Raw genomic sequence first — 17987 nt, 5'->3', positions numbered from 1 at the left:
TCAGAGAAAGTTTCCAACAGCCTTTAAACAAAAATAGAGGAAGTCCAGGAAACTACGTGTTCCATCTTGAAACTAAGCCTGTGGCAGGAAAAGACCATGAAAGATGTTCTGCAGATTAGAATAAACCTTTATTTAGCAGAGATCACAGCTGGGACAAGGCTGGTGTGATCTCAGCTTACTGCAAGCTCCGCCTCCCAGGTTCACTGGACAGAGGACTGGCCTTTCAAACATTCTTTTCTCATAAGTTATTGCAGACTTAAAGCCAGTTTCAGCCAGCTTATAGAGGCTGTGCACAAACTCTCTTTGTGTCCTGCATTCACTTTTTGACATAAAGAGCCAAATTCCACCTCATTTAATATTAAAACACTGCCCGCAGTTTGCAAACTGGTATCACTAATAAAGCTGTGCTATTCAGCCATCCTGGTAGTGTTTTGGATAACAATCATGTACAAAACAGTCATAGCAGCCATGGCTACATGCAACATGGGTGAATCTTAAAAACATTAACAATATTGGGGAAAAGAAACCAGACTTGAGTAAATACATTCGGTAGGATTCCATTTATATGTAGTCCACAAACACACAAAGCTAAACATTATTGTTTAGGAAAGATGTATGTTACATACATGTTCTTCCATTGTGTATGTGCTCAGTTCCACTCATAAGTGTAAATAGCTTCCCCCAAACCTGCTGAATATGTATAAATACAGGCCTTGTGAAGCATGAAACCCAACCTGTCCTTCCTCTCTTGGAAGAGACAGTACTTCTGACCCATGCTGGAGACCATCTCCCTGTGCAGTCCACAAATAGGCAAAACTGAACATTATAGTTTAGGAGCATACTTTGGCATTAAGCATATAAAGAAAAGCAAGGGAGTGATGGCTATAAAAGTCAAGAGAGTGGTTTCCTTTAGAGGAGGAATGGGTTGTGACTGGGAGGGGCATGTGGAGTACTTTGGGCGTGCTGGCAATATTTTATTTCCTGACCAACTCAGTGTTTTTTGTGGGGTTTGCTATTCCAGAAAATTCATTTATCTGTGTACATTTATTTTTAATGTACTTTTTGATGTTTGTGTTTTATGTGACAATAAAAGGTTTTAAAAACTGAATTATACCGGGCCGGGCACGGTGGCTCACGTCTGTAATCCCAGCACTTTGGGAGGCCAAGGCGGGTGGATCATGAGATCAGGAGATCGAGACCATCCTGGCTAACACAGTGAAAGCCCGTCTCTACTAAAAATACAAAAAATTAGCCGGGCGTGGTGGCGGGCGCCTGTAGTGGACTGTGCTAGTGGTGCTGGAGCCAGGTTGTACCTGCTCATGAGAGCCAGTTGTGGTCTCGTCCCAATAACATGCTCTATGAAGTCACATTGGTAGCTTGACATCAGTCACAGTGGGAATATTTCCACCACAGAACTGGCAAAGGCTACATATCAGGCTGTTCGTTTTTTTTCTCCCAGAAAGCGAGTTTATCAACATGTTATTGGTTATATTCATCAATATTTACCATATTAGAAATTAAAACAGTCTGAGCACAGTGGCTCATGTGTGCAATCCCAGTATTTCGGGAGGCCAAGGCAGGAGAATTACTTGAGCCCCAGGAGCTCAAGACCAGCCTGGGCAACATGGAGAAACTAATTTCTTAAAAATATATATACATGAAAAATAGCCAGGCATGGTGATGCACACCTATAGGCCCAGCTACTAGGGAGGCTGAGATGGCAGGATCCGTTGAGCCCAGGAGTTTGAGGCTACAGGGAGCTACGATCGTGCCACTGCACTCCAGCCTGGGTGACAGAGAAAGACCCTGTCTCAAAAAAAGAAAGGAATTAAAACAGAAATTTAAAATATATTTATTAATTTCAAAATACCAAAAAAACTTATTTCATGTTAACATAATTAATTTTTTAATAAAGATTGACTCCATTTTCCAAAACAAAAAAATCTGAATAAATTTTTTGCCCACTGGTGATTTTGGTGGTCATCTGGAAAATATTGCTTTACTAAGCTGTGTAGATCTTCTTCCAAACTATACAATATTTTTAAAAATCACACTTGCTGCTGGATACGGTGGCTTACACCTTGTAATATCAGCACTTTGGGAGGCTGAGGCGAGCAGATCACTTGAGCCCAGGAGTTCAAGATCCACCTGGGCAACATGATGAAACCCCATCTCTACAAACAAATACAAAAATTAGCCAGGCATGGTGATCCACAGCTGTAGTCCCAGCTATTTGGGAGAGTGAGGTAGGAGGATGGCCTGAGCCCAGGTGGTCGAGGCTACAGTAAGCAGCAATAGCACCACTACACTCTAGCCTGGGCAACAGAGTGAGACCCTGTCTCAAAAAAAAAAAAAAAAAAAAAAAAATCGCATTTGCTAACATCATTACTGTTATCATCAGAAAAGCATTGAACTATTAGGAAGCTGTCAAGTTCACTGTGGTGGACATAAGTTTTCCAAAATTCCAGTTCTAGTTTGAAAGCTCAAAATTTTGTTATTGGCAACAATTAATCTCAGTCATTTCAAAAAAAAAGAAAACATTTCAAACTTAAGTAATCATGGTTTGTCTGCAAGTAATCATGGTCTGTCAAGTAAAAAGGTGTTTCATTGAAAAAAAAAAAAAAAAAAGCCCAGCTAATTAATTCAGTTCACAACTCAGTCACCCACACAAATGCTCTTTCTCAAGACAGTGCTCACCCTTGGATGTGCAACATCAGTGCCTTATTTGTATCTCCTTCCCATTTCATCACACACAGCGCTAAAAAGGCATTTGCTCAGGGTCAAGGTTTGATCAAAGTAATAACTGATACTTCTTCATCAAAGGACATTCTTAGGTGAACATAATTTTTTTTGTTTAAACTGTAAGTGTGTGGCAGTGAAGAATAAAGGATACTGATACAATTAACGGCACTGCCTTGATCCATGCACAGGTGCCAGCAATTTTACCCACAAATGCTTTTGCACCATCAAAGTCAGCACTGTGGGCCAGGCGTGGTGGCTCACACCTGTAATTCCAGCACTTTGGGAGGCCGAGGTAGGTGGATCACCTGAGGTCAGGAGTTCGAGAACAGCCTGGCCAACATGGTGAAACCCCGTCTCTAGTCATAATACAAAAATTAGCCAGGGGGTGGTGGTGCACACCTCCTCAGCTACTCAGGAGGCTGAGGCAGGAGAATTGCTGGAACCGGGAGGTAGAGGTTGCAGTGAGCCAAGATCGTGCCATTGCACTCCAGCCTGGGTAACAAGAGCAAAATTCTGTCTCAAAAAAAAAAAAAAAGTCAGCACTCTAGTAGAAAAGGGCAAATAACATCTTAGTAGTATTATGAAAATTGTCAGCTGGGCACAGTGGCTCACGCCTGTAATCCCAACACTTTGGGAGGCCAAGGCGAGCAGATCACGAGGTCAGGAGTTCAAGACCAGCCTGGCCAACATAGTGAAACCCTATCTCTACTAAAAATACAAAAAATCAGCTGGGCATTGTGGCGGGTGCCTGTAATCCCAGCTACTCGGGAGGCTGAGGCAGGAGAATTGCTTGAACCCGGGAGGCAGAGGTTGCAGTTAGCCGAGATTGCGCCATTGTACTCCAGCCTGGGCAACAAGAGTGAGACACCATCCCAAAAAAAAAAAAAAAGAAAAGAAAAAAGAAAATTGTTTTCACCCACCAGGCCCCTTGAAAGGGACTTGGGACTTCCAAGCATCTGTGGCTCTCACTTTGAAACCCACTGCTCTAGGATAAATACTTAAAAGTGGAATTGCTACATCAGAGAGTGCATATGTGCCTCCAGCTGTACTAGATAATGCCAATTATTTTCCAGAGGGTTGTATCAGTTTACATTCCCACCATGAGTGTATGGGCGTTTCCATTGCTCCACACCTTCCGGAACTTTTTCAGCATCCCAAACAGAAACTTTGTACCCTTCAAGCTGTAACTCCCCATTCTCTCTTTCTCCTCAACCCCTGGTATTCTCTCTTCTCCTTTGTCTCTGTGAACTTGCCTAGTCTAGGTATCTCATATAAGTGGAATCATATAATACTTGTCCTCCTGTGTCAGTTTTCTTGCCCTGAGATAATGTTGTCAAGGTTCGTCCATGTTGTAGCACATATCAGAACTGCATTCCTCTTTATGGCTGAACGGTATTTCCGTTGTATGTATTTAACACATTGTTTATCCATTCATCTGGTGATGGACATTTGCTGTGTTTTCACATTTTGGCTTTTGTAAATAATGCTGGCATGAACACTGGTGTACAAGTAGCTATTTGAATCCCTGCTTTCAGTTCTTTGGGTTCATACCTAGAAGTGATATTGGCACCACAAAACTGTTTTCTTCTCTCTTTTCTTTTTTTTTCCAGGTCAGATGGGTGACATGCTGACGTCATAACAAGTTTCAAGGGTGGCACACCTCACACATGTACATGAACACCCAATCATCAGGCTCACGAACCACAAAAGGATCTGTTTTCCACAGCATCTGCATCATTTCTCATTCCTGCCAGCAGAGCACGAGGGTTCCCATTTCACTACCTCCTCACCAACCCTTGTTATTTTCCAGTTTTTAAATAACAACCAGCCTCGTGGGTGTGAAGTGCATCTCATTGTGATTTAATTTCCCCTAATGACTAACAGTATCGAGCATCTTGTCACATGCTCATTGGCCATTTATACACCCACTTTAGAGAAATGTCTATTCAAGTCCTTTTTGTTTTTCATTTTTTATTTTAGGTTCAAGGGGGTTATGTGCAGGTTTTTACATGCATATATTGCAAGATCCTAGAACTTGGGCTTCTAATGATCCTGCCACCCAAGTAGTGAACATAGTACCCAACAGGGAGTTTTCAACACTTGCCCTCCTTCCCCCTCCTCACTTTTGGAATCCCTGGTGTCCACTGTTCCCATGTTTGTGCCCATGTGTCCCCAGTGTTGAGCTCTCACTTATAAGTGAGAACATGTGATTTTTGGTTTTCTGTTTCTGCATTAATTCACTTAGGATAATGGCCCCAGCTGCATCTATGTTGCCACATAGAACATGATTTCATTCCTCTTTATGGCTATGTAGTATTCCACGATGTATATGTACCACGTTTTCTTTTCTTGTGTTTTCTTTTCAGAGACAGTGTCTCACTCTGTCACTTAGTGCATTGACATGATCACAGCTTATTGCAGCCTCAACCTCCTAGGCTGAAGCAATCCTCCTGTCTTAGTCTCCTGAGTAGCTGATTCTGCAGGTGCGTACCACCACACCTGGCTAATTTTTATCTTTTTGGTAGAGACGAGGTTTCACCATGTTGCCCAGGTTGGTCTCAAACTCGTAGGTTCAAGTGATCCACCAGCCTCAGTCTCCCAAAGTGCTGGGATTACAGGCGTGCGCCCCTGCACCCAGCCTGTACCACGTTTTCTTTATCCAATCCACACCATTGAGGGGCACCCGGGTTAATTCCGTGTCTTTACTGTTGTAAATAGTGCTGCAATAAATATACAAATATAGGTATCTTTTCGGTAGAAGGGTTTATTTTCCTTTGGGTAAATACTTAGTAATGGCATTGTTGGGTCTAACTATAATTCTATTTTTAGTTCTTTGCCTTTGCTCATTTTTGAATCAGGTTTTGTGTGTGTGTACGGCTGTTACTTCTTCCTTGAATATTACGTAAATCAATCCATCTGGGCCAGGAGGTTTCTGTTTGGTTTTGTTTCTGTTGGAAGGCTTTTCTATTTTAGATTCACTATCTTTATTAGGTACAAAACCACACAGGTTTTCTGTTGCCTTTTCCAGTTTTGGTAAGTTGTATTTTTGTAGGAATTTTCACATTGCATCTAAATTTTCAAAAGTTTTGACATACATTGCTCATAATATCTTCTTATCTTTTTGTATCTCTAGGGCTTGTATTAAAGTTCCCTTTATGCCTAGTATTTATTATTTATGCCTTTTCTCTTTTACCTTTATTGTTCTCACCAGATATTACCAATTTTATCAGTCTTTGCCAAGAGCCAAAACGTGATATGGTTGATCATCTCTATTGTGTGATTGTTTTATTTCAGAAATTTTCCTTTAAAGATATAAAAAGCAATTTTTTTAAAAAAAGGGTAAGTATACTTTTAAAAACTTTATTTTTTCATTATATTCCTTGTATTTTCTTTGGATTTGTTTTGTTATCAGTTTTTTGGTTTTTTGAGATGGATGTTTAGTTCATTAATTTTCAGCCTTTATTCCTTTCTTCTATATGCTTTTAAGGCTATAAATTCCCTTAATTGTTGTTTTGAGAATATAAATTCCCTTAACTATTATTTTTCTACTTCCCATAATAGACTAAACTATTTTCTATTACTTTAGTGTTTACCAAATAAATTACCCTGCACTCATGACTTAGCAAAGTCTAATGTTGGTTGATATTTTTACCCTCCTCCCAGAAAACTGAAGGACCTTAGAACAATTTAACTCTATTTGGTCCCTTCCAGACCTATATGTTATTGTGTACTTTAATTCTCTTTCCTATATATTTTACATTACATGTGTTATTATTATTATCATTTTATAGTTAGCATTTACTTAGATTTGCCGACATAATTTCCATTTGCATTATTTTTTATTCCATTCTGCATCTCTGACCTCCCATCTGTGATCATTTTTCTTTTTCCTGAAGAACACTTTAGAATATCCTTTAAAAGAGTTCTGCTGGTGGCAAATTTCCTCAGTTTCTATTTATCTGAAAACATCTTTATTTCACTTTGATTCTGAAGGATATTTTCAGTGAGGGTAGAATTCCAGTTTGGCAGTTACTTTTCTTCACACATAGAATATATTTTCCACTGTTTCCTGACTGTCATTGTTGCTTCCGAGAAAACAGGTGTCAGTCTACTAATTCTTTTAAGGTATTTGGGTGATTGTTTTGTTTCTAAGATTTCTCTTTGTCCTTGGTTTCCTGCAGCATTATTCTGATGTCTCTAGGAGTGGATTGCTTTATGCTGCTTGCAATATGCTTCTTGGATTTATGGATAAATGTCTTTCAATCATTTTAGGAAATTCTCAGCTATTTTCTCTTCAGATGTGGCTCCTGCCTCTTTTCTTTCTACCCTCCTTCTAGAACACCAATTATATATTTGTTCTTTCTTATCACTGAATCCTCAATGCCTCTGGCCCCCTCTTCTGTATTTTCTATCCTTTTGTCTCTTCATGCTTGATTTCTTACAGTTTCTTCTGACCTAGATTCCAGTTTACATAACTTTTCTTCAGATGTGTCTAAGGTGAAATCAAACCTGTTAAAGCAAACTAAATATGGCCTGAGGAGGACTCTGCACTTCTCTATTTGAGTCCTTGTGGACAAATCGTAACATAGCTTAATAGGCAGACAAGATTGAACACCTAACTTAGAAGTATGCACCTGTGACAAGAGCTGAGTCTTGGCCAATCCCAGAAGTCATACTTCAGCCATGCACAGGCTGCTGTGTGTTTAAATTACGTTCAAATAAGGCAAACGCCAACCTGTAACCAATCCAGCTGTTTCTGTACCTCACCTCCAATTTCTGTATGTAACTTCCCCCTTTTTTGGTCTATAAATTTGTTCTCACCACAAGACACCTCTGGAATTTGTGAATCATTCATTGCCCGATTTGTGAATCATTCATTGCTCAGTTAAACTCCTTTAAATTTAACTTGGCTGAAGTTTTTCTTTTGACAGGTCTATCCATTGAATTTTTCTTTTGTTTACTGCATTCTTCAGTTCTAGAATTTCTATTTGTTTCCTATATATACGTGTGTGTGTGTGCGCATTAATGCTACATTACTTTTACCATTTTAATTTTTTAAATTTTGTTTTGCCTCCTGAACTTTTAAATTACCACTTTCAACCTCCTCAAATTTCAGATTTATATTTTATCTCCTTGAGCATAGTTAGCAGACCTCTTTTACAGAATGTGGATTTTTTACTGTTGTTTCATTGGGTTCTTATTTCTAGCTCTTTTCTTCTCATGTAGCTGGTATTTTAAAAACTCTTTGCAAAAATAATGTAAAGCATAGAATATTTCCTGCATCCAGAGATGATTGTCATTTGCTTTTCCAAGCACCTGTGAACATTAGAAATTGGGCACCACTTTAATCCAGTGTATGGATTGGATTACGGAACACTTTAGTCCAATCCGATTCACATTTTCAGTCACTGTATAATCACAATGCAATATGCTCAGAACTATGATTGAGGAACTACAGTCTGCTATGCAAGCCTGAAGGAGAAGAATCTAACCCTGACTGGAGTAGGAAGGCTTACTGGGAAGGCAAAGTCTAAGACAGGACCCAAGGAGTGAATAATGAATTGACTTCTTCACTCCTGATCCACTATGACCTAGAAATATTTCTTAAAGATGGCAAATCAGTGTCAGGTTATTGCAACGGGAACCGAATGGTTGTAGGATGGTGGATTTGGAATGCAAACCAACTTGGCGTCAAATTCCAGTTCCACTACTTACCAAGAAACTTTGAACAAGTTTCCAGGCCACGTCAACCTTGGTTTCCTGATCTATAAATTGGGAAGAAATATTATATGCTTCATAACATGATGAGGATTCAATGAGATGTCACCTAAAAGCACCCGGTAAAATGTCTGTCACATAGAAAAGGTCAAAAAATCGTCAATTCTTTCTTCTCTTTGTGCCTAAACCAAGTTTATTCTAGTAACAACATTTAATCCTTTTCCTTCATTAGAAGAGTGTATTTGAAAATTTGGGGCAGAAGAATCCCAAGGAATGTAATTCTAGATTCTCTTTGAATAGAGAATTCCTGCATACAAGAGTAACTTCTTAACCCCAACGGGGGCTTTGCTGTGAGTCCGATCAACAGCACTCCCTGCCCTCTACAGTTGAGTCTGACAAGCAGCATATACCTAATCACAACTTGCATTGAGTCAGCATGAACAACCCGTTAGATATGATGATCCCCCACTTCAAGGCAAGAAAACTGAGGGGCTGGGAGGTTAAATGTTGGGTTTCTGATTGGCTCCAGATCACGTGTTCTGCATCATTCTACTTCCTGGAAGGGCCTTGGGAATGCAGCAGCAACAAGTCCAAAATGTATCTCTTCAACATCAAATTAAAACTCCTCTGTCCTTTAGTGATGACAGCCAGGGAACTGTTTCATAGTAATGGAGATAGAGGCTTGAGTGTTTTTTCTATGACTAGAAATGCTTTGAAACCGAACCCCAGGCACCGCCTTATCTGATTTAACCTTGTACAGCAATTTGCAAGACAGCAAGCTGCAATGTTGAGGCAGTGGTGTTCTTGTCAGGGAACCAAAGAAGCTTTGGCAACCTGCATAACTAGGAACCCGTTTGCTGACTCTGACAACGTTTGCTGTGTTAAATGGAGGCAAAGATATTTGAGGCAAAAATCCACTAATGGTTTGAGTCAAGGAACTTTCCTTTTAAAATACAGATATGCCATACCAGCTACTTCCCATCCTGCCAATTGTCAAACTCATCAGTTTTCTTTTTGCTTTAGGGATTGGTTGTTACAATGTGACTACTTCCCTTCCAACTGAGATCTGCTGATAAAAGAAAGGAAACAAGCATTTTGTTAGTATTTATCAACATTTAAGATGTGCCCTGCTCACAGTTCTTGAATCTATCACAGAGAATCACATGTGCAGAAGGAGATGTGTGCAGAAATGCTCACTATAAATTTGTTTATCACATTGAGAAACTGAAAACAGACCAAATCTGTCCATCAGTAGGGAATGGCTAAAAAGTGTAATATTGCCAAACCACAGATACTATGCAGTAGCTAAAAAGAGTAAAGTAAATCTATTTTTACTAGGCTGAATTTCTTAGATATACTATTGAGTGAAAACTCACTCAAATTTCACAACAGCACATACAGAACAATATATTTTATGTAGCAATATATGGAAAAATTATACCATAACATAATGCTCTTTATTTTCTGTGGATAAATGCACAGAAACAGGCGTTAAAGGATTAGACCATACCCACCTCCCCTGAAAAAGGTAACAGTGCCTACATCAAGATAAAAAGGAAGAGTTGAGGGGAAGGTGGCCAAAAGGACTTGAGTCTTGTCTCTGATATTTTAAGGTTTTATTTGAATGGAGAGTATAGGCAAGTCATGATGGCTCATGCCTGTAGTCCCAGCACTTTGGGAGGCAGAGGTGGGAGGATCACTTGAGCTTAGGAGTTCATGACCAGCCTGGGCAACATAGTGAGACCCCATCTCTATTTCTTTTTTTTTTTTTTTGAGATGGAATCTCATTCTGTTGTCCAAGCTGGAGTGCAGTGGCACAATCTTTGCTCACTGCAACCTACCCTCCTTCCCAGTCTCAAGCAATTCTCCTGCTTTCACCTCCCAAGTAGGTGGGATTACAGGTGCCCACCACAATGCCTGGCTAATTTTTGTATTTTTAGTAGAGATGGGGTTTCAACACATTGGCCAGGCTGGTCTTAAACTTCTGACCTCAAGTGATCCACCTGCCCCAGCCTCCCAAAGTGCTGGGATTACAGGTGTGAGCCACTGTGCCCAATCCCCATCTCTATCTTTTTAATAAAAACATTAAAAAACAACAACAACAACAAAAGGAGAGTATATTGGTGTATCATTTATATAATTTAAAATTAACTTCTAAAAGATATTTTAAAGTGGAAGTGGAAATATTATGATTGAGAGTGTGGTAATATTCTCCAAATCATATGCTGAGGGGATCCGGCAAGATGGCCAAATGGGAACGGCTCTGGTCTGCTGCTCCCAGCGAGACCAACACAGAAGGTGGTTAACTTCTGCATTTCCAACTGAGGTACCCAGTTCATCTCACTGGAACTGGTTAGACAGTGGCTGCAGCCAAGGAAGGCGAGCAGAAGCAGGGTGGGGCATTGCCTCACCCAAGAAGCACAGGGGGTTGGGGAACTCCCTCCCCTAACCAAAGGATGCCGTGAGGGACTGTGCCATGAGGGACAGTGCTATCCAGCCCAGATATTATGCTTTCCCCACAGGTTTTGCAACCCACAGACCAGGAGATTCCCTTAGGTGCCTACACCACCAGAGCCCTGGGTTTCAAGCACAAAACTGAGAGGCTGTCTACACAGATACCTAACTAGCTGCAGTAACTTTTTTTCATACCCCAGTGGTGCCTGGAACCCCACTGAGACAGAACCATTTACTCCCATGGACGGGGGCGCTGAAGCCAGGGAGCCAAGTTGTCTTGCTCAGTGGGTCCCACCCCCATGGAGCCCAGCAAGCTAAGATCCACTGGCTTGAAATTCTCCCCACCAGCACAGCAGTCTGAAGTTGACCTGGGACACTCGAGCTTGGTGGGGGGAGGGGCATCCACCGTTACTAAGGCTTGAGTAGGTGGTTTTCCCCTGACAGTGTAAACAAAGCCTCCAGGAAGTTCAGACTGGGCAGAACCCACCGTAGCATTGCAAAGTCGTTGTAGCCAGACTGAGTCTCTAGATTCCTCCTTACTGGGCAGATCATCTCTGAAAGGAAGGCAGCAGCCCCATTCAGGGGCTTATAGATAAAACTCCCATCTGCCTGGGACAAAGCACCTGGGGGAAGGGGTAGCTGTAGGCGCAGCTTCAGCAGACTTAACCATTCCTGCCTGCCAGCTCTGAAGAGAGCAGTGGATCTCCCAGCACAGTGCTTGAGCTCTGCTAAGAGACAGACTGTCTCCTCAAGTGGGTCCCTGACTCCTGTGCCTCCTACTGGGAGACACCTCCAAGAAGGGGTCGACAGACATCTCATACAGGAAAGCTCCAGCTGGCATCTGGTGGGTGCCCCTCTCGGACAGTTTCCAGAGGAAGGAGCAGGCAGCAATCTTTGCTGTTCTGCAGCCTCCACTGGTGATACCCAGGCAAACAGAGTCTGCAGTGGACCTCCAGCAAACTCCAGCAGACCTGCAGAAGAGGGGCCTGCAGAAGGAGAACTAACAAACAGAAAGTAATAACATGAACATCAACAAAAAGGATACCCACACAAAAACCCCATCCAAAGGTCATCAGCATCAAAGATCAAAGGTAGATAAGTCCATGAAGATGAGGAAAAATCAACACAAACATGCTGAAAATTTCAAAAACCAGAATGCCTCTTCTCCTCCAAAGGACCACAACTCCTCACCAGCAAGGGAACAAAACTGGACAGAGAATGACTTTGATGAATTGACAGAAGTAGGCTTCAGAAGGTGGGTAATAACAAACTCCTCTGAGCTAAAGGTATGTTCTAACCCAATGCAAGGAAGCTAAGAACTTTGATAAAAGGTTACAGGAACTGCTAACTAGAATAACCAGTTTAGAGAAGAACATAAACGACCTGATGAGGCTGAAAAACACAGCACAAGAACTTTGTGAAGCATACACAACTATCAATAACTGAATCGATCAAGTGGAAGACAGGATATCAGAGGTTGAAGATCAACTTAATGAAATAAAGTGTGAAGACAAGATTAGAGAAAAAAGAATGAAAAAGAATGTACAAAGCCTCCAAGAGATATGGGACTATGTGAAAAGACCAAACCTATGGTTGATAGGTGTACCTGAAGGTGACAGGGAGAATGGAACCAAGTTGGAAAACACACTTTCAGATCTTATCCAGGAGAACTTCCCCAACCTAGCAAGAAAAGCCAGCATTCAAATTCAAGAAATACAGAGAACACCATTAAGATACTCCTTGAGAAGAACAACCCCCAGACACATAATCGTCAGATTCAACAAAGTTGAAACAAAGGAAAAAATGTTAAGGGCAGCCAGAGAGAAATGTCAGGTTTTTTCTGCAGTTCATTCTGCATAAACTCTACAAGCTAGAAGAGCGTTGGGGCCAATATTCAACATTCTTAAAGAAAAGAATTTTCAACCCAGAATTTCATATCCAGCCAAACTAAGCTTCATAACCCAAGGGGAAACAAAATTTTTTACAGACAAGTAAATGCTGACAGATTTTGTCACCACCAGGCCTGCCTTACAAGAGCTCCTGAGGGAAGCACTAAATGTGAAAAGGAACAACTATTACCAGCCACAGCAAAAACATACCAAAATATAAAGACCAATGACACGATGAAGAAACTGCATCAACTAATGTGCAAAATAACCAGCTAGCATCATGACGACAGGGTCAAATTCACACATAATGATATTAACCTTAAATGTAAATGGGCTAAATGCCCCAATTTAAAAGATGCAGACTGGCAAGTTAGATAAAGAGTAAAGACCCGTCAGTGTGCTGTATTCAGGAGACCCATCTCGCATGCAAAGACACACGTAGACTCAAAATAAAGGGATGGAGGAATATTTGCCAAGCAAATGGAAAGTAAAAAAAGCAGAGGTTGCAATCCTAGTCTCTGATAAAACACACTTTAAACCAACAAAGATAAAAAAAGACAAGGTCATTACATAATGGTAAAGGGATCAATGCAACAAGAAGAGCTAACAATCCTAAATATATATGCACTCAATACAGGAGCACCCAGATTCATAAGCAAGTTCTTAGAGACCTACAAAGAGTCTTAGACTCTCACACAATAATAGTGGGAGACTTTAACACCCCACTGTCCATATTAGACAGATCAACAAGACAGAAAATTAACAAGGATATTCAGGACTTGAACTCAGCTCTGGACCCAGCAGACCTAATAGACATCTACAGAACTCTCCACCCCAAATCAACAGAATATATATTCTTCTCAGCACCACATAGCACTTATTCTAAAATTGACCACATAATTGGAAGTAAAACACTCCTCAGCAAATGAAAAATTATGGAAATCATAACAAACAGTCTCTCAGACCGCAGTGCAATCAAATTAGAACTCAGGATTAAGAAATTCACTCAAAACTGCACAACTACATGGAAACTGAAAAACCTGTTCCTGAATGACTACTGGGTAAATAATGAAATTAAAGCAGAAATAAATAAGCTCTTTGAAACCAATGAGGACAAAGATACAATGTACCAGAATCCCTGGGACACAGCTAAAGTAGTGTTTAGAGGGAAATTCATAGCATTAAATGCCCACAGGAGAAAGGGGGAAAGTTCTAAAATCAACACTCTAACATCAAAATTAAAAGAACTAGAGAAACAAGAGCAAATAAATTCAAAAGCTAGCAGAAGACAAGAAATAACTAAGATCAGAGCAGAACTGAAGGAGACAGAGACACAAAAAAACCTTTCAAAAAATCAATGAATCCAGGAGCTAGTTTTTTGAAAAGATGAACAAAATAGACCGCTAGCCAGACTAGTAAAGAACAAAAGAGAGAAGAATCAAATAGACACAATAAAAAAAATGGTAAAGGAGATATTACCACTGATCCCACAGAAATACAAACTACCATCTGAGAATACTATAAACACCTCTACTTAAATAAACTAGAAAGTCTAAAAGAAAAGGATAAATTCCTGGACACATACACCCTCCCAAGACTAAACCAGGAAGAAGTCAAATCCCTGAATAGAGCAATAACAAGTTCTGAAATTGAGGCAGTAATTAATAGCCTACCAACCCAAAAAAGCCCAGGACTAGATAGATTCACAGCCAAATTCTACCAGAGGTACAAAGAGAAGCTGGTACCATTCCTTCTGAAACTATTCCAAACAATACAAAAAGAGGCACCCCTCCCTAACTCATTTTATGAGGCCAGCATCATCCTAATATCAAAACCTGACAGAGACACACAAAAAAAAGAAAAGCTTAGGCCAATATCCCTGGTGAACATCGATGTGAAAATCCTCAATAAAATACTGGCAAACCAAATCCAGCAGCACATCAAAAAGCTTATCCACCATGATAAAGTAAGCTTCATCCCTGGGATGCAAGGCTGGTTCAACATATGCAAGTCAATAGACATAATCCATCACATAAACAGAACCAAAGACAAAAACTACATAATTATCTCAATAGATGTAGAAAAGGCCTTTGATAAAATTAAACACCCCTTCATGCTAAAAACACTCAATACACTAGGTATTGATGGAACATATCTCAAAATAATAAGACCTATTTATGAAAAACCCATAGCCAATATCATACTGAATGGGCAAAAGCCAGAAGCATTCCCTTTGAAAACCAGCACAAGACAAGGATGCCCCCTCTCACCACTCCTACTCAACATAGTAGTGGAAGTTCTCACCAGGGCAATCAGGCAAGAGAAAGAAACAAATGGTATTCAAATAGGAAGAGATGAAGTCAAATTGTCTGTTTGCAGATTACATAATTGTATAATTAGAAAACCCCATCGTCTCAGCCCAAAATCTCCTTAAGCTGATAAGCAACTTCAGCAAAGTCTCAGGATACAAAATCAATGTGCAAAAATCACAGTCGTTCCTATACACCAACAATAGACAAACAGAGAGCCAAATCATGAGTGAATTCCCATTCACTATTGCTACAAAGAGAATAAAATACCTAGGAATCCAACTTACAAGGGACATGAGGACTTTTTCAAGGAGAACTACAAACAACTGCTCAAGGAAATAAGAGAGGGCACAAACAAATGGAAAACATTCCATGCTCACGGATAGGAAGAATTGATACCGTGAAAATGGCCATACTGCCCCAAGTAATGTATAGATTCAATGCTATTCCCACCAAGCTACCATTGACTTCCTTCACGGAATTAGAAAAATCTACTTTTAATTTCATACGAAACAAAAAAGAGCCCATATAGCCAAGACAGTCCTAAGCAAAAAGAACAAAGTTGGACGTATGATGCTACCTGACTTCAAACTATACTACAAGGCTACAATAACCAAAACAGCATGGTACTGGTACCAAAACAGATATATAGACCAATGGGACAGAACAGAGGCCTCAGAAATAACACCACACATCTACAACCATCTGATCTTTGACAAACCTGACAAACACAAGCAATGGGGAAAGGATTCCCTATTTAATCAATGGTGTTGGGAAAACTGACTAGCCATATGCAGAAAACTGAAACTGGATCTCTTGCTTACACCTTATACAAAAATTAACTCAAGATGAATTAAAGACTTAAACATAAGACCTAAAAGCATAAAAACTCTAGAAGAAAACCTAAGCAATACAATTCAGGATGCAGGCATGGGCAAAGGCTTCATGACTAAAACAACAAAAGCAATTGCAACAAAAGCCAAAATTGACAAATGCGATCTAATTAAACTAAAGAGCTTCTGCTCAGCAAAAGAAACTATCATCAGAGTGAACAGGCAACCTACAGAATGGGAGAAAATGTTGCAATCTATCCATCTGACAAAGGTCTAATATCCACAGTCTACAAGGAACTTAAACAAATTTACAAGAAAAAAAGCAAACAACCCCATCAAAAAGTGGGTGAAGGATATGAACAGACACTTCTCAAAAGAAAACATTATGCAGCCAACAAACATATGAAAAAAAGCTCACCATCACTGGTTATTAGAGAAATGCAAATCAAAACCACAATGAGATACCATCTCATGCTGGTTAGAATGGCGATTATTAAAAGTCAGGTAACAACAGATGCTGGAGAGGATATGGAGAAATAGGAACACTTTGACACTGTTGGTGGGAGTGTAAATTAGTTCAACCATTGTGATTGAAGACAGTGTGGTGATTCCTCAAGAATCCAGAATCAGAAATACCATTTGATCCAGCAATTCCATTACTGGGCATATAGCCAAAGGATTATAAATCATTCTACTATAAAGACACATGCACATATATGTTTATTGCAGCACTAATCACAATAGCAAAGACTTGGAACCAATCCACATGCCCATCAATGATAGACTGGATAAAGAAAATGTGGCACATATGCACTGTAGAATAGTAGGCAACCACAAAAAAGGATAAGTTCATGTCCTTTGCAGGGACATGTATGAAGCTGGAAACCATCATTCTCAGCAAACTACCACAGGAACAGAAAACCAAACATTGCATTTCTCACTCACAAGTGGGAGTTGAACAATGAGAACACATGGACACAGAGAGGGGAACATCATACACGGGGGTCTGTGGGGGGGGGGGGGGCAAGGGGAGGGATAGCGTTAGGAGGGATTATAGGAGTGAATCACTGCACCCAGCCTTGTTTCCTTTCTTAAATTAAAAAAAAATTTTTTTAGAGACAGGGGTCTCACTATGTTGCACAGGCTGTATTCGAATCCCTGGGTTCAAGCAATCCTCCCACCTCAGCCTCCTGAGTGGCTGGGGCCATGACATGCACCACCATGCCTGCTTTGTGATCATCTTTGATGTTACCACTGTAATCGTTTTGGTGCCACAAACCACACCCAAATAAGACAGTGAACTTAATAAATATTGTGTGTTCTGGCTGCTCCACTGACTGACACCCTCCCATCTCTCTCCCTCTCTTAGGGCCTCCCTGTTCCCTGAGACACAACAATATTGAAATTTGGCTAATGAATAACCCTACAAGGAACTTATCTAAGTGTTCAGGTGAAAGAAAGAGTCACACATCTCTCACTTGAAATCAAAAGCTAGAAATGATTAAACTTAGTGAGGAAGACATGTTGAAAGCTGAGACAGGCCAAAAGCTCTATCTCTTATACCTGTTAACCAGCTTGTGAATGCAAAGGAAATGTTCTTGAAGGAAATTAAAAGTGCTACTCCAGAGAAACACGATAGATAAGAAAGCAAAACAGCCTTATTGCTGACATGCAGAAAAATGTAATGATCTGAATAGGAGATCAAATCAACCACAGCATTCCTGTAAACCAAAGCCTAATCTGGAGGAAGAGCCTAACTCGTTCATTCCATAAAGGCTGAGGGGGAAGTGAGGAAGCTAGCAGGTGTTGGTTCATGAGGTTGAAGGAAAGAAGTTGTCTCCATAACATAATCATAAAAGTGCAAGGTGAAGCAGCAAGTGCAAGATGGGGAAGCTGCAGCAAGTTATCCAGGAGACTCAGCTAAGATGATTGATGAAGGTGATTACACGAAACAACAGATTTTCATTGTAGACGAAACAGCCTTCTAGGGGAAGAAGATGCCATCTAGGGCTTTCATAGCTAGTTTAATGATAATGATAATG

General features: G+C 40.3%; 1 non-coding gene across 1 annotated transcript; it reads right to left on the bottom strand.

Moving 5' to 3' along the window:
- Positions 1 to 4351: 4351 nt before the first annotated feature.
- Positions 4352 to 4455, bottom strand: LOC112616363. Its single transcript, XR_003117618.1, has one exon. It is a non-coding gene; the product is annotated as a small nucleolar RNA U13 (small nucleolar RNA).
- Between the last annotated feature and the right edge of the window lie 13532 nt (positions 4456 to 17987).

This window comes from Theropithecus gelada, chromosome 1 (assembly GCF_003255815.1).
Source record: "Theropithecus gelada isolate Dixy chromosome 1, Tgel_1.0, whole genome shotgun sequence".
Classification (NCBI taxonomy): domain Eukaryota; kingdom Metazoa; phylum Chordata; class Mammalia; order Primates; family Cercopithecidae; genus Theropithecus; species Theropithecus gelada.
This window is presented reverse-complemented; position numbering and strand designations above follow the sequence as displayed.